This window comes from Xyrauchen texanus, chromosome 22 (genome assembly GCF_025860055.1).
Source record: "Xyrauchen texanus isolate HMW12.3.18 chromosome 22, RBS_HiC_50CHRs, whole genome shotgun sequence".
In the NCBI taxonomy this organism is placed as follows: domain Eukaryota; kingdom Metazoa; phylum Chordata; class Actinopteri; order Cypriniformes; family Catostomidae; genus Xyrauchen; species Xyrauchen texanus.
This window is the reverse complement of record NC_068297.1, coordinates 28,484,655-28,511,882: the sequence shown is the minus strand read 5'-3', so window position 1 is coordinate 28,511,882 and position 27,228 is coordinate 28,484,655. Positions and strand designations below refer to the sequence as shown.

At 43.1% G+C, this 27,228-nt stretch overlaps 1 pseudogene; it reads right to left on the bottom strand.

Moving 5' to 3' along the window:
- Positions 1-1,302: 1,302 nt before the first annotated feature.
- Positions 1,303-26,865, bottom strand: LOC127662689 (proton-coupled folate transporter-like; annotated as a pseudogene).
- Positions 26,866-27,228: the final 363 nt, after the last annotated feature.

Below are 27,228 nucleotides of genomic sequence, written 5' to 3'. Positions count from 1 at the left end.
TTGAAAGACATTGGCTGTATCTGTATCTGTGTGTGTTAGAGTATATTATTAATAAGTCGTAAAAAGAAAAACATTTGTTTTTAGTTTTTCCAATTAAACTATGCATCCATTTCGTTATTACCTTTAAAAAAATAAATGTTCAAAGCAATTACCCTGGCCACTCAGGGAGCAGTTAACATTAAAATTAGACCATACATGAAACCCATTTTACCAGATTGTTACCATGCCAAGAATCACTATATGTCTATTGTGAATTGTGGAAGTGGTCCACTTCTGCATTATCATCATTTAATTTGATTGAATATAATATTAGTCAATTTACTATATGTAGGTATGTGCGGTGGGGTCCAAAAGTCTGAGGCCACAAGTGAAATTGCATTTTTTTTTATCCAATCAAATAATACATTTTGATTACAAATTGGATTGTCAGACTAACAATTTTTGACAACATAACAAATTAGAATTCCCCTTTAGCTTTAATGACAGCATGAATTCGAGCTGTAATGGCCTCCACAAGTTTGTGCAAAAACCAAATCAATGTTATCCCAGCTTGATTTGAAAATATTCCTACAGTGTGAGCATCTTGTGTGCTTCAGTGGAAGCAAAGAATTCTGTCCTAATGTAACAGGAGCCAGCTGGCTGCTGTGCGGTGTGTGTAAACCTCACTACCCTGGCCTCAAGAGGTGCACTAGCGACTGAAACTACAGGGGCTGTAGCCTTTAGCCTCCTCATTAGCATGCCTTCCTGCCATGTCAGAGACGATAATTCGATCCCGTTTGAAGTGGGTCAAAGAGGACCGGTTACAGTGGTGCCGTGACCCGGATATGAGTGAGGTTTAGGTGGGTGAGTGTAATGGAAGCCAGCTGGTATGTGATATCTTTGTGGAATATGTAAACCTCACTCTCCTGGCCTCAAGAGATGTGCTAGTGATTGACGAAAGGGTCTGTATCTTTTTTGCCTCCTCATTAGCATGCCCGCCTCCCATGCCGGAGATGCCAATTCGAATCCTCCTCGGAGCAGGTCGAGCAGGACTGGTTACACTTACAAAGATGGTATCATCATAAATAAATGTCACAAATTTGCTGAACCTTAAATAGTTCCTCTTTGTTTTATAGCATAACCTTGATTAAAATGTTTTAAAATCCTAAAATCTTCTTATATTCAAAGTGGTCTCAGACTTTTGGACCCCAATATGCTGCTTTGGAACAATATGTATTGTGAAAGGCACTACACATTAAATTTACCTGAATTGAATTGTGTTGAATTCACCATATTCAGTGTCCAAATAACAGAATGTTATACTTACTGCAAGAGAATGAGCATGAAGACAGCCATGATGATGAAGGGCATGCCATGGAAGGTAGGCAGGGTCAGGGGGTACAGACCGTTAAAGATGCTGGAAGCAATGAGGATGCACGTCGCATCCACTGACGCAGAGAAGGAGAACATGCACACCTGAGGACATCAAAATTCAGGTCAGTCAAGACATGCAATAGATGTCCAGATAGATTAAATTGAACAAGGCCCAGTTTGCTGATGGAAATGAGATTTGAGTGAATTTGTATTGCATTTTATTTAACAAAATAATGTTTTAAATAAGCTTTTTTAATTAAATTTTTTATTGATTGATTGATTAAAAGAATCACAAAAATATGGAATTTTTGTTTAAGTTTTGTTCAGCATTGAAAACCACTATGAAAATGTATGTATATTTAATATTTTCATATTTCATAATTTGGTTTAAGGGACACATTGGGAGTAAGTGTTAGAATTTGTTTGTTTCCTTTTGTCAGGATATAAGCACGGAGGCAGAGGTAAGTGAATCCAAACACAGCTTTATTTTCAGTGGCAAGAGTGTTAGGTGAGTATATAGTAAGTTCAGGTGCAGATACTGTGAAGATCACTCGGTGCAGGGCAGGCAACAGGTAAGCACAAACACTTCGGGTAGTAACAGCTTAGTGATATCAATCCTCTCTTTCAGAAGCAGTCTTAGCAACCAGGTTCGGAAGACTAACTGGCGAATCGGAGGGATTCTGGAGAGCAGACGGTAGGGGGTACGAACAGGAGTCCTGGAGAACAACAGAATGAGGACACAGGGGTTAGAGGTTTTCAGGTGAGTAAACGTTACGTGTTTCAGCAATCAGGATGCTTCAGGGGCTCAGAAGACGGAGAAGAGAGGTCTGTTCCTGTTGGAGGCTTGACGCTGAACTGGGGTTATGGTGAGTGATTTATAGTGCGTGTTGATGAGTTTGCTAATGGTGAACAGGTGTGTGTGATTAATAGTCCGGGGAGAGTGATCGTTGAGTGGAGGGTGAAACCAAGCTTGGCTGATCTCTCACAGTACCCCCCCCAGGGGAAGGGTACTGTGAGAGGAAGATTCGGGGGGCTCAGGAGGCGGAGCCGTGGGATGCTCAGGAGGCAGAACCGAGGAAGGTTCGGGGGGCTCAGGAGGCGGAGCCGTGGGATGCTCAGGAGGTAGAGCCATGGGAGGCTCAGGAGGCAGAGCCGTGGGAGGCTCAGGAGGCAGAGCCGAGGAAGGTGGCGCCGTAGGAGGCTCTAGAGGCGAAGCCCTGGAAGGCTCTGAAGGCGGAGCCATAGGAGGCTCGGGAGGCGGAGCCGTAGGAGGCTCGAGAGGTGGAGCCGTAGGATGTTCGAGAGGTGGAGCCCTAGAAAGCTCTGGAGTCTCTGGGGGCAGAGCCGTAGGAGGCTCTGGAGGCGGAGCCGTAGGAGGCTCTGGAGGCGGAGCCGTAGGAGGCTCTGGAGGCGGAGCCGTAGGAGGTTTGGGGAGAAGGGCCGTAGAAGACTCGAGAGGCTCTGGGTGCTCGGGAGGCTGAGCCCTGTGTGGCTCGAGAGGCTCAAGAGGCGGAGCCCTGTGTGGCTCGGGAGGCGGAGCCCTGGGAGGCTCAAGAGACTTGAGTGGCAGAGCCCTGGAAGACTCGGGAGGCGGAGCCCTGGGAGGCTCAAGAGACTTGAGAGGCGGAGCCCTGGGAGACTCGGTAGGCAGAGCCCTGGGAGGCTCGAGAGACGGAGCTCTGGAAAGCTCGGGAGGCAGAGCTCTGGAAAGCTCGGGAGGAGCCCTGGAAGACTCGGTAGGTGGAGCTCTGGAAAGCTGAGGAGGCTCGGAAGGCGGAGCTCTGGAAAGCTCGGGAGGCGGAGCTCTGGGAAGCTCGGGAGGAGGAGCCCTGGAAGACTCGGGAGGAGGAGCCCTTGAAGACTCGGGAGGCTCGGAAGGCGGAGCTCTGGAAAGCTCGGGAGGCGGAGCCCTGGGAGGCTCGAAAGACTTGAGTGGCGGAGCCCTGGAAGACTCGGGAGACGGAGCCCTGGGAGGCTCGAGAGGCGGAGCTCTGGAAAGCTCAGGAGGCGGAGCTCTGGAAAGCTCGGGAGGAGCCCTGGAAGACTCGGTAGGCGGAGCTCTGGAAAGCTCGGGAGGATCAGAAGGCGGAGCTCTGGGAAGCTCGGGAGGCGGAGCCCTGGAAGACTCGGGAGGCGGAGCCCTGGAAGACTCGGGAGGCGGAGCCCTGGAAGACTCGGGAGGAGGAGCCCTGGAAGACTTGGGAGGAGGAGCCCTGGGAAGCTCGGGAGGCGGAGCTCTGGGAAGACTCGGGAGGAGGAGCCCTGGAAGACTCGGGAGGCGGAGCAGAGGCAGGTAAAGCCGTGGAAGACTCTGAGGGCGGAGCAGAGGCAGGTAGAGACTGGGGAGAAGGCGCCCTCTTCTTTCTCTTTCTCTTTCGGCCAACAGGGAGCATAGTTATGGGGACGGCCGAGGCTACAGGCGTTGGCTCTGGGACGGTTGAGGCTACAGGCGCTGGCTCTGGGACGGTCATGGCCACTGGCACTGGCTCTTGGACGGTCATGGCCACTGGCACTGGCTCTTGGACGGTCATGGCTACTGGCACTGGCTCTTGGACGGTCATGGCTACTGGCACTGGCTCTTGGACGGTCGCGGCTACTGGCACTGGCTCCTTGACAGTCATGGCTACTGGCACTGGCTCCTTGACGGTCATGGCTACTGGCACTGGCTCTTGGACGGTCATGGCTACTGGCACTGGCTCTTGGACGGTCAGGGCTACTGGCACTGGCTCTTGGACGGTCATGGCTACTGGCACTGGCTCTTGGACGGTCGCGGCTACTGGCTCCTTGACGGTCATGGCTACTGGCACTGGCTCTTGGACAGTCATGGCTACTGGCACTGGCTCTTGGACGGTCATGGCTACTGGCACTGGCTCTTGGACGGTCGAGGCTTCAGGCACGCTGGCCGTGGCTGACAAAGGCTCAGGCTTGCCGACCGGGGCAGGCGTAGGCTCTGGCTCGCTGGCCGTGGCAGGTGGAGACTGGGGAGCAGAAGCCTTTCCTCTTCTCCTCCTCCTCCTCCGGACGGACGAGGCTGGCAACGCTGGCTCGCTTACCGTGACAGGCATGGGCTCTGAGACTGGGGCCTCTGGTCTTGCGGCTATGTTTTGGAACACTGGCTCGGCCTCTCCCACAGTGAACGCAGGACCAGCGAACAGTAGGGCGAGGTCAATATATTGAACGATATTAATATGACAAGTAACATTTACTGAACGCAACCCACAAAGTCAAATTCCTTTTAAGTGTATGTTACTTGGCCAATAAGTAACCAATATGTTTTGGCCAATGTTTTTTTTATTAGTGGAGCACAAAAATGACCCTATAAATTGACTACATACGTTCTAATAAGTCTGTCTGTGATCCTCAATAAAAAATGACAATAATATCTTAAACTTTATTGAATAGAACTAACACTGTTCCTTTAATATGCTGTGGATGCACCTGAAATTCATAACCCATGATTTTATCTGAATGAAAGAATAATGGCCGTGGAAACTGAGGTCTGTGCCGTAGATCATTGGCATGAATAATGCTTTGATCCACTTAGATAAAATATCTCCCTGAGCTGCAGTAAACTTTGTGAATGCTCTGACTAACTGAAGCAGAATGAGTCGTGGAGCATCGGGCAGCCTTTAAGTGCCTGGAACATGCAATACTTATTGATCCTTGCTGGGGCTTGATGTTGTCTGAGTGCCACTGAATGAGTGCTAACTGCAAAAGATTCAATGACACATGCAATCTGACACACAGAAAAAGGAAATTGCTGTCAAAGTGTAGAGAGGCGACTTTACTTGGACAAGGAAACCAGTGCATTTAAGGATGGTGAATAACCTGTCATCATCAAGTTCATTCAAAGCAGTTGTATTACTCATGCACCAAAATGAAAATAAACAAAAGATAAATAGAGAGGAGGACGTTTTTGTCCTCAAACAAAATGGATAGAGGAGACTGGGGATAGTCACAAGAGCTATATTGCTTTAACCATAAGGTTTTGAGTCACTACTGCTTTTTTTCTCTAGCAGTGATGTTGTGTGTTTGTTACAAACACTGACTTCACCTCTTAAATTATAATATTTTTTATATATTATATATTTATATTTTTTATTAATTCTATACACCAAACTAAAATTATAATATTTTAATATTTTTTTATATATATTGTAACTATTGGGTAAAACTAGAGTTGTCTACAGTATATAATGAACCTTTTTAACCTAGATTTAACCGAACTGTGTTCTAATACTTATACATTCAAATATTTGTTGGACAAAACAATGGTTTGATATTTTTGTATGTTACCTTTTTATATTTATTGATTTATTTGGTATTTACTGTTTAAATGTAGCTGAAAACTTTACAATAATTTTTATTTTTATTTATTTTTTAAATTTTTTTAATGGCAGGTTCCATTCTGGCAACTTCCCCTTAGTGAAACGCTCAACATGTCTTCATCAAACTGACTCTTTCTTCCAGGACAATAAGAGTGGAAATTATATTTTGTTTGTATGATTTATTTCTTTATTTATATTTTGCACATTGTCAAAATAACTTTGCCAAAATATTACTGAAGCCAAGTGGAGAAATTTCAAGTAATTTAGAAACGTTAGAACTTGTATTGCTCAAGAGAGCTCCCAGTATTGTTCATCGGTTAAGAATGATTTGGGTAAATATCCAATTTCACACAAATATGTGTTCAGAAGAGTTGAATGTTAAAATTTAGTGTTTGTTATGGATCAAGGATGCATTTGGATTGCATGTGTGGAGTTTGACCTTGTTTGTGTGAAAACTGGTAAGTAAATTTAGTATTAATCCTATCTCATGTAATGTTTTATAAGTGTGATACGTGTTATATGCTAAAAATGTCTGAAGAGGGCCGCAAAACGGCACCGTGATATGCCGAAGGGGTCGCGATATGCATAAAAGTACAGCAACACTCCCACAACCCCCCACCCCCCACTTAACAACTTTAAAGCGGGTCTATAAAAAATCCAGGGCCGATATCTCTTCCCAGTCTGTCCCTGGTTGTAACCCTTAAGGCAAACAGTTTTTGCACATTTATTTATGATAGTGTAGGTTGAGGAAAGGTATTTTGAACAGACTTTCAAAATAAACCTAACCTCAGAAAAGTGTGGTAACTAGCCCTGGTCTTCCCAAATAACTTTCAGTCTTAGTTACTTAGATTTTGACTTGTGAGAGTGAAAGGGCCAGTATGGATCTGAATATGAAAATATATTAAGATGTTGATTGATCTGTTGTTTCTCCTGTACTTTTTTCACTTCTATGATTTTTGAGAAAAGCCTAATTTAATTTTGCACACCACAGTGCCACTAAGGATTTAAGAAACGACAATGGTAGGGACAGTAAATATTTAGAAGAAAAGCAGGACCCAAAGTGTAATATTCAATTATAAGTAATCTAGTAATCTATTTCTATGAAATTCTGAAAAGTAATTTTGATTATGTGACTTTTCATAAAGTATTTAAGCTCACTCATGTCATTAGTCTTTTTATATGTGTTCAGAGAAAAGTACATTGTAATATAGTGCAACAAGTGCATTTCTGTTAGCACTTGTGTGGTGGGGTGTATTTTCTTGTGTATGTGTTCGTGCACATGCTGGTTCAACAGTTTCCAGGAGGATGGGCTCCGCCAGCTGAGTCTGGTTCTAACTAACTAAAATCTTATGGAGTTTTTTCCTGGCCACAGTCACCTTTGGCTTGCTGACTGGGGCCTTCTGTAAAGATGCATTGAGACCATGTGTATTGTGTTACAAATACAAATTATGAAAAAATTCAACTGGATTTGGAGCCACTCTGTGGACATTTCGCCTAGAAACTGAAGTTTGCACACCAATCACTCTTCCATCTTCGCCTACTGAGGGCAGTGGTTCGGATTTCGGTAAGAACAAATTAATTTCAGCAGCAGAACTTTCAACCTACTGTTGCTGAATTCACTGTGATAAGTCAGTTTCATTATTACATTAATTTCCACTATGGAAGCTTACCAAGGAAGACCATCTATGTGTTGTTTGAGAAGGCGAGTAAGACATAAGAGGCACCTCTAAACACAGTGCTGATTTTTGCTAGAGTCATCTCATCAGCACAGGAAATAGATGCAGCAGACCAAAGCCCTACCAAAGAGCACACAAACAGGTCAGACATGAACATAACTGAGATAGCATAAAATTATATAAGAAGTGTCTGCAACAAGGTGAAACAAGATTTTACTTTTTCTGAAGAAAAAGCGAGTAGTGCTTCCTGTACAATACTTGCTCAACAAGCAAGGGTGCCTTGGGTGGGTGTTAAGATGGTTAGCATGGCTACTGGATTGCTATGGTGTTCTGAGTATTTTTAGCATGTAGTTATACAGTTGATAGGGTATTCTGGTTTTTCGAAAGCCCACCCCAGGTCTCTGTGACATTCTGGTCCCTACAGTGGATATGGCCAGGGACTCTAATTCAGTGTAAGTCTGTGGGATTAATTTTTGCTTAGAAAAGTAATCACACACCTCTCTTCAACAAGCCATACAATAAGAGGTTGCTATCATTTATATCTGAAGCGCAAATGGTGCCTAAATAAGAGCAATAGTAGATGTGATGCTCCACTAAGGAGTTATGGACCAGTTCTTAATTTATTTCCATTCATTTCAGATAAATACCTTTAGTAATTGTTTTATTTACAATTACTAAAAACATTATTGCTAATCTTCTGAAATACATAGCACAAGAATATTATGCACAAGACCATTCTTTTGTTCAGCTTTGATAAAACAATTATTCTCTCAGCTATGTTATAAACCAAAAGAGTGTATTAATTAACCTTCAGCATTTGTGCAAGATGAGACAGTGTCAAAAACAGTTAGACTGCCTCACTCACAACTTGAAAGTGAACTCGCCTGCATCTGCATATGCGTGTCAACACGTGTGAAATTGTGCATGCGACACATACAGTGACTCATTTGCCCTGCCCACTCATGCAAACAGTTCTGATTTAATTACCCCCTGCCTAGTGCAGTCCCAGTGTCAACAGACTTCTCCAGCGCCTCAGATTTGCTGCAGAAAACATAATGGGTATGCATAAACATTCCACGGAAAAGGTCAACACTCCCTGTTTTTACTTTCATCAACTCATTAGAGCCTGGAGTGTTTAATAATTCCTCACCAACTCCACGCCACCCTAATTACAAATCAATTCCTGCCCTTCAGCCATTTACAAAAACTGCAAGTGCGGAACCATGTGCTTAACTCACCACTGCCTCTGCACCTGCCAAGATCTTTAGAAATGCAAGATCTGTTATAGGGATGTGCAAACAAATTTTTTTCATAATCCTCTAGTTGGTGGGCTGTCTAAATGACTAACTAACTAATCGGTCTTAGGAAGCCCTGTATAATTGGGGCCACATGATCCCAAACAGAGGCTCTTCTTATGGGAGCGTTCAGACAACACATGTCAGTGCTTTAAAAAACAGCTAGATGGAGAACAACAGAGTGGAACAGAATGCCAAGGTCCTGAGCCAACTTTTAAATTAAGACAGATTCTATTTGCATCCTGGTGCATATAATTGTATATGCTATTTACAACCCGATGCAAATAATGGTAGATACTAATCGCACCCTGGTGCAAATAGTGTCAGATATTATTTGCACCCATATTTAAATACTAACATATATAGGCATCACTGCATCATGTTTATTGTGTTTATTCAGAGTTCAACAGACACCCTACAACAACCCCTACCCCTAAGCCTAACCTTACCTTAAGAAAAAATAACCTTGGTTTTACTACAGTAACCATAGTTTAACCATGGTATTTCGTTGTAAATTTACAGTAACCACAAAATTAACCATGGTTACACTATATTACCACCATATTACTGTAGTAACACCATGGTTAACTGCATTAAAACTATGGTTCCTGACAAAAAACTTGGTTACTACAATATTAGTAATACAGTGATGCAATCTATACACAATCGATGCTGAGCTGCTGGAACGAGTGCGATAGACAGACTCCGACTCTGGAACAAATCCTTCTCTGCACTCCTCAACATTTACCATGACAAATCATGGCGATGAAATTAACATTTATATTCCTATTTATCTATCATTTTAAGTTGTATTAAAGGAAATATTAAGAATGGAAATCGGAAATCGGATGGGAAAAGTGTGAGACAAAAGGCGGACTCGAATCAGGTCGCTTGGACAAAAGTACACAGTCACACCAACTTTACAGCTCACGCCACTGCAGCGACACCTGTTGTGTGGTTTGTCGCCTATTCCTGTGGTTTCACCAGACTATTGTGGTGCAAATAGTTGTACTGTTTGGCAGATGCTATTTATAGACATAGACGCTCCTATAACTTCATGCTTGTAGCAGAACAATAAGAGTCATCTTCATATGTTTTGTGTGTGTGCGTGTGTGCGTGTGTGTGTGTGTGTGTGTGTGTGTGTGTTTGTACATGAAAGCCACATTTTTAAGACACTGTGTCTAGTTAAAAACAGTTCAACATTTAAAAACCTGTGTCGAGACAGCTGCATTTTGTGCCATTTCAATGTGCTCCATGTATTTTTTTGTAAATGCTAGAATGCATTCTGTTTGAATGGCCATTTAGAAAACAGAACCAGGCATGACGTAATGGCCAGAAATATCCATCTGAATGTGTATGCTGTAACACTGGTGATTTACAAGGGATGATTTTAAAGATGCATCTTTTCCTGAGAGGGTTTTACCTCTATACTGTCTAGCAGGTAAAGCATAGTTCACTGTCAGCACGCTGAATAAAGCACTGCTAAAATATAAAAACAAAACAAACAAAAAAATAGGCCATATATAAGAAACAATTTACATAAATTAGTCAACTAATCTACTAGTCATCAGTTGGATGACTCAACCATTGTGCACCATCCCTAATTTGTTGCCTGCTTTCTTTTTTTATTCAGAAATGGTTAATCTTTCTCTTTCCATTTTACGATTTTCTTCCAATTCACTCTTTAAATTGCAATCAATTAAAACTTTTTTTGAAGCCCCATGTATTAGGTGGCGGCCCTCCCGCTGACATCCCCTACAGACAGAGTGCATAATAGGTTCTTTCATGATCGATAGCTTCAGCTTCCACACAAAAGACAGCTGAGCGATTGGAACCCCAGTGGTGCATCATGGTATAAATGGAGAGCCATCACCTCTCTAAACAGAAAGGGTGCTTTTTAACTGGCAGTCTTTGTTTAAGTTTCACTCTAAAACACAGCATCGACCAGCTTGCATCGTTGAGAGGCAGGGTTCTCCTTGACAGAGTAAAAACAAAGCTGCCTTCAACCTGTTTCCATCACTGTAACTGCTGCAAAAAAACTCAACTGCAAACCTATACTGCTATAATGCAATGGTCAAGAAATTGTAAAACACTTTTTCAGTAAGCTAATCAATAATACAACCAATAATTTATATTTTTGGTAAAATGTGTAATTTCTGTGCCATTGGTGTCACCAAAAGAAATAATAAATTCCTGAACAAACTGCTGAAAATAAATAAACAAAAAAAACTTAAATCACCAAGGTGGTCGGCTGGTCTTCCAGCTTGCCCAAGCTGGTTAGGTTGGTCTGTTGGTTTTAAAGGCACTTCTCAGCAGGTCTTCTCCAGGTTGGGAGACCAGCTGAAGACTAGTTTGGCCAGGCTGGGAGACCTGCAAATATGCAGAACGGACCACAAAATGGCGCCGCGATAGACAGAAAAGTACAGTGAATTTTTAGGCCTCAATAACTGTGGAATATTTGGTTTCTCCTGGTATTTCTGATATTAATATCTGCATGAAACAGAATTTTCATTTGTCTGAGCATTTATAAAAACATTATTCTGGAGGCAAGAGGTGTCAAACAAAATGTGAAATGTCAAGCACATATTTTGCAGTGAATAATAAATAAAAATTCAAACTCAAAATAGCCTACAAACAGGCCTAACTAGCACGATAGGTGAAGCATAAGCGCTAGTGCTTTCTTGGATCATTCCTTTCTTAAGGAGCTTGTTGATATTTTCTCTGACTTCTCTATACTGAGTTGGTGGGATACGTCTATAAGGCTGGGCCACCGGTACATTATCCACCACGTGAATCTTATGTTGCACTTTGTCTGTGAAATCGAGGTCTTCATACTTGAGAGCAAAAACATCAGAGTACTTCATCAACAAACCACTCAGCTCTGACTGCTCTTCAGCAGTACCACCAATGTGTAGCTTGTTGAGAATTGTCCAATAACTGATTGTCTTATGTGTTTACACTGATCTCTTCAATATCAGCAGAAATTCTCTCTAATCTCACATCACACGTCTCATAGACTTCACACTCTCAGCCGGAATACAGAGTACCAAGTCTGGTTCAAGCCTGTAACCAGATATCTTCTGAGGAGATGTTCACAACATGTACTGGAAACAGTTTCTCTGAAGACAGAAGAGAGGGAACAACAATCAGACCACTAGGTAAAGGTGCGTTCACTGGTTCTAACAGGAAGTCCTGTGAACCATCATTTAACATTCTCTTTGCTCCCTTGACCATTACTATTCTAATTGATGAAGCAGGTGTGTACCATGAATTTTCCAGATACTTGGACTACGCTTCATTTCTCTAGACTGCTGGCACTCTGCATCTGCTGAAATTCCTCCCTCCGATAAGACTGCAATTCTCCATCTATCAAACTCTGCATGAACCTGTTGTCTACATCTGCTAATGATGTTCATGCCAATGAGGGCTTGTACAGCAGAAGTGTTTGTTGAGTCTCTGACTACTAGAAAATCAAAATCTGGTAGGGTAATATCCATGGTTTCAATATCCAACTCAAGATAACATTGGTAAGGTATGTCTAAACCATTGGCAGCTGTAAACATCAGCCAATCTGCTGTGTACAGCATATCTTTATCCTCCCCAGACATGTGTTCTCTGAAGAAACTCTCAGAAATAGTACTGACTTGGCTTCCTGTATCAAGTAAACAAGAGGTCATCACACCACTAATCTTTAGATTAGCGACAGAAAATTTTCCCACTGCACAGTTGAGTAAGTCGATCATGACAAGTATCGAAATTGGCTGAGCCTATGGACTGCACTCACACTGCCTAGCTCACAGCAAGCGAGGGTACAAGTTTCCCTACTGCACTGATGATTTAGCATTCTCTGTGACAGTCTGTTTGTTTTCTTCACACACATCTTAGCTATGTGTCCAACACCATTTCACCAGAAACATATTGGCTGGCCATCATCTGTAAACCTTGGTTACATCTTGGGTTTACAATGAGCCACAGGTTCTGACTGTCCACTGCAAAGTGAAGTTCTTGGCAGCTTGTGTTTGCTCTCTTATAGCTTTTCATTTTTCTAATACAATTTTTTAAACTTCTTCAAGACTAGCAGGGGTTTTCTCAGGTATACCAACAGCAGTGCACTTCTGCTGAGCTTCTGCTGTCTTAGACACAACACATCTGTTGCTGACTAATATTGTAACATGAGATTGAGGATCATCAAGAGCAGGGAACCTTTTTTCCATTAAGGGCCATTTGAGTAACCTTTTTTCCATTAAGGGCCATTTGAGTATTTACTAAATTATTCGCAGGCCATACAATTGCTTGCAATTTTTTTTACGCATTCCATTACATGCTCACACACCAAAAACACTAAAAGGTCTGTCTATTATACAATATTTTGTGTTGTTCAGTGGCGGGCCTTTCATTTCAAGTGTGATTCATGCCAATAAGAAACCACAGTTTCACAATGAATAAGACACCCTATGCCTTTGGGCATCATATATTATGTTGCAGCTAACTAGTAATACCAATTGTCATTTTAAAAACAAGTACATGCACGAAAGCCAGAACTTGAAAGGACACTTAATGCTCAAGCAAGCCTAATTTTAATTGTAATAACATTACTGTGTTGTGAAATTAACGTCTCCCAATCAGACATTAAAAAATCATAATGTTTCGTATAAACCTACCAAGGAGGACTACAATACCTGGAAAAATATTTATAATAATATTTGCGATTTAAATGTTGCTTGCAATAAATTTTGTTTCATAAGGGTACACAGTTATGCTGCGTTACATGAAAGTTGGATGTGGGATATTAGTACTTGAAATCTGCGACCATAAATGCATTCCATTCCCCGATATTCCAAAGATGATGTTTAAGAAAACAAAACTGCAATGTTCCTGTTAGCTTAGCAGGGGTTTGACTCTCATTTGAGATTTCTCCTAGAAACCCAAACTGATAAACGATGCTGCAGCGCTAGCATTCGTGTTTTAGGTGTACGATTATCAAAAGAGATTATATTGTTTCTGCAGGCGTTTGTTAAACAAGCTTTAATATCACGTAATGTGGAAATGAATTAATTTATCTATATTACTTAATAAAGTGAATGTTTATCACTTACTTTGTATATCTCCCTGAGTGTCGACATGTTTGTGTGACATCATGCCCCTGCTGCTCGGTGAAATCGGAGTTGAGAATTTATACACTAGCCTACAAGTTGTAATGCTGACTTCAAGATGCATTCCATTGCACTTTTCCTAGTAGGAAGTTGTATAATCCGACTTTCCAACTGCACATAAGGGCTTCATCTCACACTTCAATAAGTGTTGACTATGGCTTGTCTCTCACAAGCTTAGAAGCTCCCTTCTAAGGCCTGCATCCCTAATCCCTTCAATTAATTGATCTCGGATTGACAAATTAATTTGATATTGAATTTGATGATTGTTTCAGTATAGACAAAGCATGAGAGTAAGCACAAACATCCTCATCTTCCATTTGTTTATGGATATAGAACGTCTAGGTTACTGTCGTAACCCCCGTTCCCTGATGGAGGGAATGAGACATTGTGTCGGTGAAGTGACACTAGGGGTCTCTCTTGAGAGCCTCAGTTGCCTCTGAGCTTTGAGAAAAGGCCAATGAGAATTGGCGAACAGAATTTGTGCCTCCTCTGGACATACGGGTATAAAAGGAGGGAATCGTGCATCTGTTTAGTCAGGTTTTGCACTGATGAGCTGAGAATAAGGTACGGTGTTGTGGCAAGAGGGACACAACGTCACGTTCCCTCCATATGGGAACAGGGGTTACGACAGTAACCTAGACGTTCCTCTTTTGTCACTCACTCAACATTGTGTCTGTGAAGTGACACTAGGGGTCCCTATCCAATGACGCCCCGACACTGAACCGTGTCACGTGAACTGCTGATGTGGTGAGAGCAAGCTGTTGCCAAAGGAGCAGCCCACGCCAGGCTGCATGTAACCTTCCCGAACGCCCCATTAAAACATCGCACACTTCTTAGGTTCCTGGTATCCCTCTTCTCTTGAGGGGGAACAAGTGACATGCCAAGCATGGGAGCAGGCCACGTCAGCCACAGCCTTTTCTCTCTATGTTTATCATAGGGCTGTTTAGAAGCAGCTGGGGCCATCTAACGCCATAACACACATCGGGGAAGGTGTTCTTTTCCGATCCTATTCTTTCAGGGGGAAAAGACACCACAGAGACCACATCCTGCCTGGGCTGGGGAGGTCACATGTGGCAAATATGTCATATGGGCTTACACATATGTGCTTACACATGGAAGTGGAGTGGTGGTAGGTCCTACCCAGTGAGGGAGGAGCTCTACAAACACAGTGACCGGAGGCAGAGGGAGCTGTCCAAGGGAGACACGGGTCCACCGACAGGGGGACCGTACCACGGAAAATACAGCACAGGGGTAACCGATACCTGTAGAGCACCTATTCCAATACAGAGTAATTAGTACCTGTAGTAGGTCTGGTTGGGAATTTCTCCACCGAATTCATGAGCCAGAGGGCTATGGAGGAAAGACATCCAGGGAGTGTGAGCTTTTGTGTACTCACCTGGGGTAAAGAAGAGGGGAAAGGTGCTATGCACAAGCGGTACACCTGGTCAGCTGTCCCATATTAACTAGTTCTACGTGCTAGAAACACCGGCCAGGACCGATCAACCCTTGGAGTTTATTGATCTTGCAAAGGTATTGGGTGTTGCCCAGCCCACTGCTCTGCCGATGTCTGCTAAAGGGGTGCCATTGGCCACTGTCCACAAGAATGCCATGCTCCTCATAGAGCATGCTCGAACCCACAAGGGGGCTGGCACGGCATGGGTCTAATAGGCTGGGAGAGGGCATTGAAGACCTCGTGGACAAGCCTCTGTTGGGGGACAGCGTCCCTTTCTACTGAAAGAGCTGCTCGGAATCATCTAGAGCTCCACGTGCAGTCCAAAATAGGTGCGCAAAGCACTCACCAGAAACAGCAATGATAAGGCTGGGTCTGCCTCCTCCTGGGGCAGTTGCTTGCAGGTTCACTGTCTGGCCCTGAAGGGGGACCATAGGAACCTTGGGCATGTAGCCCGATCAGGGTCTTAGGGTGACATGAGCATCTGTCTGACCGGGAATCAGAAGGGCCATCTTAAGAGGAGGGCACATAGCTCTAGCGGCTAACTCTAGCTGCTCGAAGGGGGTTGTCCGAGGGCCCACAGGGAGCATGGAACCTGTGAGGGGAATAGGCATGGCCTGGGAGGATTCAGCCTCCGGGCACCTCTTATGGGACCTGATGACCGTGATGGGCTGGTATAGTGGCTACAACACCTTCAAGGTGGAGGGGGACAGCCGCCCCTCCAACCTCCTGTGCAGAAATGAGAGCACTGACCCGACTGCGCATTTCTGTGGGTCTTCTGATCCGGAAGAGCGCCAGTTGTGAACAGACACCACTGCCTGGTAGAGGGAGCTCTGGCGTGGTTGATTGTGTCTACGACAGCATGTGGCAGAACACCTTTAGATCTTCCGTGACCCATTCAAGGGCCAGATGTGGAGGTTCCAGAGGGTGTCCCGTCCTTGAGAAAGGAGGTCCTTCCTCAGAGGAATGCACCAGGGAGGTGCTGTCATGAGGAGTGAAAGGTCCGAGAACCAAGTCCGAGTGGGACAGAAGGGGGCCACTATGAGGACCTGTTCTTCGGCCTCCCTGAACTTTCACAGCACATGTGCAAGTAGGCTCAATGGGGGAAATGCGTACTTGCGCAGAACCCGGGGCCAGCTTTGTGCCAGTGCGTCTGTCCCAGGGAGTACCAGAGTGGGCAGTGGGAGTTTTCCTGGGAAGCAAACAGGTCTACCTGTGCTTTGCCGAATTGGTCCCAAATCAGCTGGACCACCTGGGGGTGGTGCCTCCACTCTCTGCTGCGCGTGGCCTGTTGTGAAAGCGCATCCGCTGTTGTGTTGAGACCCAGTTTGGAGGAGAGGGAGAGCTTGCTCTTTTCCCATTTGACCCGAAGCCCCAACCGGCTGAGGTGCCTGAGCACCTGGTCCCTGTGAGCACACATTGACTCTCAAGAGTGAGCTAGGATCAGCCAGTCATCAAGGTAATTGAGTATGCGGATGCCCGCAGGGACAAGCCGAAGGGTAGGACCTTGTACTGGTATGTCCGGCCCTCGAACGCGAACCGTAGGAAGGGTCTGTGTCAGGGCAAGATCGAGACGTGGAAGTACGCATCCTTCATGTCTACCGCTGCGAACCAATCTTGATGCCGATCGCATGTTAGGATATGTTTCTGCGTTAGCATCTTGAACAGTAGTTTGTGTAAGGCCCGCTTAAGAACTTGCAGGTCCAAGATTGCCCGTAACCCACCGTCTTTCTTAGGTATGATAAGGTAAAGGCTGTAGAATCCCTTCTTCATCTCGGCTGGAGAGACACTGTGTGACAGTCCTTGTGTAACAGGGTTGCGACTTCTGCCCGCAGGGTGTTGGATGGTCATGGCCAGCCAGCGCGATGGGTTAGAAAGTGAAAGCCAAGCGTCCAAGTACCATGCGAGGGGCACTAAGGGGATGACCGCATTTGACGTGCCTGGTGGGGCTTCAAAGCAGGGGGGGGAGCAGGTAGTATTGCGTCGGGAGTCAAAGTTGCATCCCGGGGCACCTGTGCTGAGGGAAGGCTCAAAGCACTTACCTTGCTCCATGTACCCGGCAAGGGGTGGGTTGGTGACAGAGGAAGCGGTCCTGTGGAGGTGTCTTCTGGACTTGTCAGAACCGGCTGGCCGGGGATCTGTGTGTGATACGAGATGAGAGGTCTACGTCCAAGGTGCCGCTTATTCTTTGACTGTATCCGTTTGGTGCCGGCCCACCATGAGAATGGCGTGTGTACTGGCTTGGTGACCCAAAGAATGAGGAAATTGAAGGAAACCAAGGCCCTCTGCCGGGGATGGAGTGGTCTGTCTACTGGCTCCAGGCGAGCATCTCGTTCCTCGGGTCATCCGTCTCAGGAAAGTTTGGGAGCCTTCCATGTCCTTTCATGTCTGGACATGCTTTGTTGGTGTCGCACATCTCGACCATGTTCCCCCACAGATGTCGTTCCTGGACCACAAGGGTGGCCATCGCCTGTCCTAGTGGCTTCTCTCAGGAGCACAAAGAGGTCACATGGCCGCTTTGTTTCATTACCCATCTGTAATATGACATATTTTAAGGCTGAACCTTTGTCTTCTGTGGTCTGATTTCTAGCATGTAACACCCTCTCTACTTCAATAAACTCGTCAACATATCTCTGACCTGTGCTATCAGTGAATGGTTGAATGTGACATTCTCTTGGCTCATAAACATAAACCCTGGTAGGCTTTCTACTCAAATTGGTGATGACTGCCATGGTCTTGAATTTATCCCTTAACATCATGCATTCTACTACCTGCACCATGTTTATCATCTGTGTTTTGTAATACTGGGCCATCATTATCAAATTGTGATTTTTGAAATGTTCAAATTATCTCAGTTTTTATCAGTAAAAACCAGTGAATGTTCACTTGTAGTCAATAAGACTCTCAATCAGTCCGTAATGTCTCTCTTCTTGAGCAAAAGGATATGTTACCAAATGTATGTATAATATTTCCATGTTGTCTTGTAGACAGTCACTGAATAGTTGTCTAATCAAATGGTACCCCCTGTGGAATCAGAGGAAATCAGGTGCTCTCTCTCTCTCATCCAGCAGTCTTGTCACCTTGCCATGGCACCTCTGGCAAACGTCTGTTCACTGGACAACTGCATCAAGGAAGACAGCCTCCACTCTGTGTCCCATTGGCAACCAGCTTCACCTCCACCGTATGTCAAGATGAACATGCAAAAAAACCTGACCTATAGGCTCCTGGTGGAAAATAATCAACACAGAATACAACAAATTTAAATGAAATAGTGTAGAGGCCAGTCCTCGCATGTGCATAAAATGTGGTCAAACTCCACACATGCAATCCATATACATCCCAAAGAATTCTCAATTCTGAATAAAACTGGGAGCTCTCTTTCACAATGTTTGTTCTCTCATTTTTAACCAGCACACATGCACAAATTCAGGGTTTAGGATTACCAACAGTATTTAATAACAGGCACGAGCCTCGAAATATCCAGTTCAGACAACAGTTTACAGTAGGTATTTGAATACTGTCTGCAAGTCTTATCACAATTTATGCCACGTTATTTCATAAAACTGATGAGCTGTGTGGATTTTTGGATGACACCTGGCTCCTCCGTCTTCATGAGTTACCGAAACTCCACGTGATAAAAAACTAAATCCACACACTAGATGTGAGAGTAGCTCTCACATTGTAAGATGTGACAGAAATGGAATGGTCCTGTACGGTTCCATTCACATAGTACGCGTTTGCTGAAAATGCAGTTGGGAGTGCTGAAAATTTAAGGGTGCCAGTTCGGTTATAGAATGCAGTTGTCATTTTCAGAAATAACCAAACTGTATGTAAACATAACTATATTAAGCACTAAAAAACAGGATGGACAACCATATTCTGTTATGTGAACATGGCCTTGTTATGAATCTCCCAACACACATTGTGTGTGACCTATGCTCAGCTGTATGCTAGCAGAGTGAATTATATGAAAAGAAGGCAAAATTACACAGCAGTGTCCACTCAATTGCCATACCACTGTCCCACTTCTGTTTGCAGACAGAGACAATGAAATTGAAAGATCTAGTAACATTTCAAGGACATCCACTGATCTCCACTCAGAGTAAGCATAAAGACATGAGTCATAAGAGAAAGCATTACTGCATTAAACAACCACTTACAAAGAACAGCATCCTTGCAGAGTTAAATAACCCAAAGAGGGCAGTTGTAAACTCTCTGAGCTCATACTTCAAATACAGCAGCAGGATGGACTGATCCCCTGGGGAGAAATATCCACATAAAAGCACACATTATTAATGTTCTCTTTCTCTGTGCACTTCTTTTTTGGCACAACTTTCAAAGCGCAATGTTTATAATATATGAAGCTTTATCCATGTGTAACGTTAGATAATGGGACATTAATTATGCACCTATAAAAATAATGACAATTTTATTTGGCAAAATTTAAGATGCTAATACTTAAGACAAGTAATAAAAATGTTTTAGGTGAAGTGTGTAATTTTATTGTTGAAATATGTTCTACTATCCCGGCTTAATGTGGAAAGACAACAACAAAAATGCAATTTGTAGGTTGATTTGGCTGAAAACTTTAAACACTGTCTCTGGGGTACTACTGTATCAAACACTACTCACAACACTGTAACATTCTCTCAACCAATGGTCTGAGTTTATCGTGGGATTATCTGTTTGTTAAACCAGTGACATGCAGGGGGAGTGTTTGTGAAAGCTGTTGCACTAGTGGCACAGAAATTCATTTCAGCATTAAGAGAGAACTGTATGAAACTTGATACAGACATTTCTTGTTCCGCTTTCACTTTTTGTCTCCTACTCTCTCGAGCCTCAGGAGGGACAATACTCAGATTGAGAGCTTTAAAACCTCCCAGCCGTAGCTAACAGAAGTATTATCAACATACACAGCTGGCTCAGCCGAGGGGTGCATATTAGCCATACTGATATTTCATCAAAGTCAGACCTCTCTGAAAGTAAGAAAAAAGGCTGCTAACTTAAAATGACTCCTTTAAGGCTTAAAAAGTATTGTATCCACTGTTACAGTAACTTTAAAATACATTTAATGTATTTTAATGTAATATTTTAATGCATAAAAATAAAGGTCTGCATGGATTAACCTCACAAAACATGTCAAGAACATGCCCAGGTCATAATTCAGGAAAACTTTACAAAATATATAAATAAATAATTTTTAAATCAATGATGATCTAATGAAAATCAACATTGAACTACATTGAGAGGACAATGTGCTTAATTGTCATGACAATCATTTCACAATGCAAAAAATCATGGTCCTAAAACAGGCTTCATTTTCTTTGTGCAAAATTTAGTTTCTTATTTTCTTTTCATTTGGAGTGAAATGTGACTTGGACATGTTCTTTACAGGTTTAGTGAGATGCTCCCATGCAATGCACTTAATATAGTGTGTACTGACAAACAGCTACCAGGTTATTTATGAAGGTGCAGAGAATGAGAAAAAATTTCAGTCTCTCCTGTCCTGGCCTCTTCTTAAATACTGCTTTGAAAGACAGCTTGGCATACTTTATGAAAAACATCGGAGACTGGTCTTCTTGAGCATCTTGCTCAACTGTATCCTCTTCAGAGGGAGCAGTACATATATTTTTTACCAATGTACGGTATAATTCAGTGCTTGGACACTGCCAAATGTAATGAACGACTGGAGCTGGAACCCATGGTTCAGTTGGCCAGGTAGCTGAAAGAGCTGAGGAATATGGAAACATGGCCACCGTTCAGGCCTGTGAGGGAGCAGCCATCAGCACTCAATAACTGTTGATATTTTCAATCATGTCTATAGCCAGAGGCAAGCTTCCACTCAGCAGGGACATCGCTAAAAGGAACGCCATGACCGATCGGTGGCTGGCACGGTCAGACCAGGAGCCTAACAATATAGCGGGAGGAATGGAGTCCAGACTAAGGGTGGTGCTGAAGAGAAGCAGAATTTAAGATGCTTTATCCAGGACCTCCTCGTCCCCTTTATGGTGCCCTGGATCGCTGCAGATTGTAACATTCTATTATTACAAAAGATAAAAGAGTGGATAATTGACCTTTCGATAAGATAGAATATACATGATTAATGGTTATCTGCATTTTATAATTTGCATTTAACATTGTTTTTCCCTGCTGTCCTGCAACCTAACCAAAGCAGACGCATTTTTTGAGTTGCATTAAGAACTACTGATTTAACGGTCCTTTCTCTTATCTCAGATGTTATAAGCTGAAAGTTGAGTATTGCTCCTTAGGGCAGCTTTGAGGATTTTTCCACTTCTCTAATTTGTATTCAGTGTCAGTAATGATGCTCTGAGGCATTATGGGAATTACACAGAGCCAAGAACTAAGTCATCGCATTGGGGGACGCCCCTATAGTTATTGTAAGAACAAGCCTTTGCAACCTCAATGATGATTTCTAGAAGTAAATTACAAGAATTTAGGCCATTAAGAGTGGCATAAATGAGCACTTTGCAAAAAATGATTGGGTCCTCTTTAATCTCAGAACGGCTTTAACTGCAAGGAGTTGTGCTCATTCATTTGATGTATTCATCCCCATTTTTCTGAGAGCTGTTGCGATTTGAGCTGCAGAGTTCATTCGAAGGGTACGAGAATTTAAAGGAGAGAGAGAGGAAAGGAAGGACACTCGCTCAGAATTAAATGCAAAATGACAACAGCAGGAACTAATGTTTTAGCGAGTAAACGTCTGCACTAAACAAATGCATAAATTCACAGGATTATTTATATTCCAGGAAATATCTTGGGATATTTTTTATTCTGCTTTTTTCAACCAACTACTTTACTTTTATTTCATTAATTTGTTTATAACAGAAGAGGAAATTATTCTGATAAATATTAAAGTGCAAAAACTAATATTTACAACAGCACAACAACATACGTTAGGTCTCTGTTTCTTTTGCAGTTTTTTACCCAACTACTCAACTTTAAACTATAACGTGTATGTTTAACAAACGTTTAAATGGTTATAATTAATATTACAGTTCAAAAACTTTTTGTTTTATTTATTAAAAATGTAACAGCATATAAACATACTTTAGGTACAGTATCTCTTTTCATAAATCGCTCCCTCTCAGTGGCTGAATGTATCTCAGTTAAAATATAATTTTAAAAATATGGTAACAATTTTAATTAAACAAGAAAGTTTGTATGAATGTAAAATACTGTAAAATATTATGTTATCATTTATGCTGAAACTGTATATTTTATTGGTAACACTTTATAATAAGATTCCATTTGTTAACATTAATGAACAACATTAGATAACATGAACTAACAATGAACAATACTTTTAGTACTTAAGTTAATGCAAATTTTCATATTTGTCAACATTCGCAGAATCCAGAATTCTGGGAATGTTGACAAATATGAAAATTTGAATTGAACTATTGAACTAACAATTGTGTTTTATTAACTAACATTAACAAAGATTAATAAAAGCCGTAAAAAAATATATTGTTAATATGATACCTAATGCGTTAACTCATTTTAACAAAGTGAACGTTACTCAGATGCACATGCAAATGCCAAAACCCGCTGAGCATTACTGCCTGCCGTACCTCCACCAGTTGTCCAGCTACGGGGTCATCCCCCGGGAGCCACCCATCATGGATGTTTCGCCCCACACACCTCAAGGATCTCTGCTAGCTTTAGCAGAACTTGGTCATGTTGCCACCTGTACCATCCTTGTGCCAAGGTGGTCTTGCACCCAGCCAGCATGTGCTGCAGATTTGCTCTTGGGGCATCGCAGAGGGGACAAATTTCCTCTTTCCAAATCCACAGAAACAAATTGCCAGGGCTTGGAAGAGTGTCATATGTGGATCTTATTAGAAAACTTCCACAGGTCACCCCATCCTAAAGCTCCATTAGATGCACCTTGCTGCTGCTGGCTGATAGCTTGAATCATTTACCCTTCCTCTTCCATGTTAGTTACTTCTGTCACTACCATCACTGTCTTCAGTTTTTTTAGAGGCTGCTGACCACAGTTTGGGAGCCATCCCCCATATGAGGCCTGCTGTTCATGATTGGGTTCTTCAAACAATTTCTTGTTGCTTCAGTCTTGAATCTGTTTACAACCTCCTCTGCCTTCCAGGCATGGCCTGTTTGGACCTGGGCTTGACAACCCCTCACTGAATGGTCTGTTGATTCCCTTAGTTCTAAGAACAGCCTGGTCTTCTCCTGCTTGTAACCAAGGGTGATGGATTTGAATGGCTGTTGTAAGGCATTTCTTCCAAACAATGCTACATCTGAAAGAGAACATGGCATGGCAAGCCCAGTCACTTCCTAATGTAACTGTTGGCCTTGGTGTCCATCCTTGCCACTGTGATTGCGGTGATCTCACACATCTTTAGCGGCCACATCAGGCAATGATACAATATAAATTGGTATCAACACACCTTGTTTTGACTGGGAGATGACAATTGTCTATCTTATCCAAGCCCTCTTTCAGCTGCTTCAGAACCAACCCTGCAATGTGTTTATCTGACAGATCTGCTGTGTATTATTTCCATAAACTTCGAATGGGCTGCTCATCCTTCAGAGCATTCTTTCACCATCCACCTCAAATGATATATGGTCGCTTCTAATCCCCTTACGAATAGAAAGGCTACGTGACTTTGCTGGATTGATCTTCATCCTGGTCCATGCCAAAAGCTCCTCCAGCCTTTTTAAGAGTCTGTTTGTACATGCAGCAGTCTGAAGGATACTTTTGTCATCATCCATATAGCTGTGCAGTGCTGGCAATCTCACCCCATATTGTGCTCTGGTTTTATCAGGCCATCTGTCTGGCATTAATTAAGATGATCTCGAATGCAGCTGTGAACAGTATGGGAGAGATTGAACATCCCATCGCAATCCCTTTTTCTAGTTGCTGCCATCCAGTTATGTACTCCTTTGTTGCATGACATATTTTCAGGTCCTCATAGTAACTGTTTACCCAGCTCATACTACACTCTGGTACATGAAAACTCCATTGTATAGCTGTTGAACTGGTGTGGAACCGATCAGGACCAGCCAGACTACATGGAGGTCTTTCTTGTCTCTCTTGGCAGACTGCATCTGCTCCCATATTACTGATGCATTCTCCACATATCCAGGAAAATATGGTATGCCTGCCTTCTGGCAGCTTGTGTCTATTAATTTTTCAGGAGGTAATCAGACATCCTCCTTGCTACCACAGAAATGAAAATCGTTCCCTCCACATTCAGTATAGCACTACTCCTAAACTGACTAATGTTGGTGGATTCCTGTTCTTTGGGTATAAATATGGCCACTCCCTTCACCATTCCAGGAGTATGCACTGCTTCTTCCAGGTAACTCTCAGTAGTCTCCATAACAGTTTAAGAACTGTTGGGCCCCGGGCTGAAGTTGCCCTGGCATTTTTTACTAGCCTTATCTCACTCATCTTGGGTGGAGCTACATCAAATCCCACTACTGGCTCCACTGGGTGTGGAACATATCCAGGTGAGCCTAGTGGGCTATCTTTATGGGGATGCCCCAGTTATTGTTTCATGTGATATTCTAGATCTTGTTTCGGCATCACCAGCTATCCACTCCTCTTCACTTTGAGAACATTTCTGGCCAATTTAAAAGGATCATTGATGAATTTCATCCTCTCATGCTCCTTCCTTCCTTCTATGCTGTCGAATTCTCTCTGCCCTCCTCAATACCGACAACCTAGCCCTTATGCCATCCCAAAATATCTTCAAACTACACTGCCTCTGCTCTTTCACCAGCTGATGTACTTTATTTTCTCTCCAACCCACCCAGGGGCCATGCTTCTTTGCTGACACCTCCCCAAATCTACCAACATATTCTTCACAAACAATGTCACTAAAGGTATTAAGCTTGGCCTCCACCCTTACACTGAGTGGATTCTCCAAGGTGGAGCACAGGTCTTGGCCAAGTCTGCTCCATGCTTCATTATCACTAGATATTGGCCAATTAATTTGTGTCCTTCTCTGTGGCTCGATTTCATTGTCTTGCCTTCCCTTTCTTGTCTGTGGGTTAACAGTTGTATCCTCCTGTGGCTTACCTTATGGACATGACTTGTCCTGCTGGCAGTGCTAGTCTTCTTGTTGAATCTCCACAACAGTGGATTCAGTAGCGCTGTGGTGCTCAACCGGGCCTGTATCCTTCTTGTCTGACCTGCTGCTGCATTGCAAGGTTGTGTCTATCTGTTCCTGCCACATTTCATCCTTTCTTGATAAATCAACAGCCTTTTCTTATAGTGCACATAGTTAGTTAGGATGTCCCCTGTATGAGGACATGTGTGTAAGGTAACTAGCCTGCCCACCCCTGTACAGACTTTGCTGCAGTCAGTCAGTCAGTCTACCCTGACAGTCTTCCAGTCTTCCCTGGACATCTGCCCTATTCACAGTAGTCACTGGTCTCCCAGAATATTACTCAGATGCACTGGTAAATGTCTAAACCTGCTGGGCAGTACTGCCTGCTGCACCTCCACCAGTGCCTTCAGTTGTCCAGCTATGGTGTCATCAGTCGGGAGCCACCTATCAAGGAGGTTTTACCACATTAATCCTGAACATCTGATGGTGGGGCAGTGGACAGGGCAGCTAGACACCAGATCCTTTCCAATGCATCTCGTTCTTGCTTTCCCATCAAGATATTCCTCCTTTCCCATCGAGATATACCATACAACCAGGGTTCAATATCCCCCTCCCCCATCAGCAGACCTACCCTATGTCCAAGACCTCTTCTCTGTTAGAAAATTGTAAAGTGACACCATTACATTTAACAAAAAAATAAGTTTACATACAAAAAATATTTTTTTCTTATGTTACATATAAGCTACTCATAGGTTGATTTCCCTGAAAAGTGTGAACAATGGGGCACATTCAAAATACTTTGTTTGAGCATCCCAACCACCCCAATGCAGCAACAAATTACTCTGGAAAACAGAGGGGGAGTTAGGGAAGCCTGTTTGAAAACAGTACTTTTCAAATTCCGTTTGGTGATGCTAGTGGCTTAGAAGGTTAAAACAAAGATTTTGATTAATTTCAATCATGGTCAACATTTAGGTTCAGCAATACAAGAGAGACTAATGACTGTCAACGATTGGATAATCCACTGCATGACTGAAACAGCTTCTGTTGTTTTGCTCTGGGACTGTCATGGCCAGTTCGCCTTGATTAATGCCTGCTGTAGTTCTGGGTTTTGAGTACATCTTCAGCTCAAATGGTATTCTCCAAGCGCTGTATGGTTCTGCTTCGGGCATTTCCTTTTTGTGTACTAGAATTGTACCCTGCTGACCTGTTTTGGGCAAAGAACAAAGCGCTGACTCCTTTGGACAAACTTGATTAATGCCTCTTCCTTTTACTTTCTCTCTCTCTCTCTATCCCCCTCTCTCTCTCTCTCCCTCTCTCTATTTCAGTTTTCTTTGTTTGTGTACTTACAAAACTAACTGTTGTGATTCTGATGTGCCAGAAGGACCAGCTTTCTTACCTTTGTGATAATCATCTGTTGGTACGCATGTGTCACAATGAAAGTGCTGGTCATGTAGGTAAAAATCACAGGCTCCACTGTCACAACTCTCCTTAGTTTCTCTTTCCATGCCGACATATTCAGCTTTGCAGTGACAGTAACAGGAACAAAGAAGGAAATGGGAAACAAACTCCTTTTATTACACCAGTGTTAGGTAGAGCAAACTCATGTCAACCATCCAGAATGTCCAAACATAAATTTTGAACGAGGGAATTATGTTGTCTTGTTAAAAAACACTCTCTGGGGTTGGTCACATGCATTTCAGCAGCTCGAAATTCTCTTATCAGGAATTGTTATACTTTCATGTTTGTAAAAGTGACATGGCCTTTATTTGCCCTATGATCATATCCCCCACAGATTCACACTTCTCTAGCGAAACCAAAGAGTTGTGAGAACACTACACTGGAGTATGCACTCCCAGAATATCAAGCTTGTAAAAGC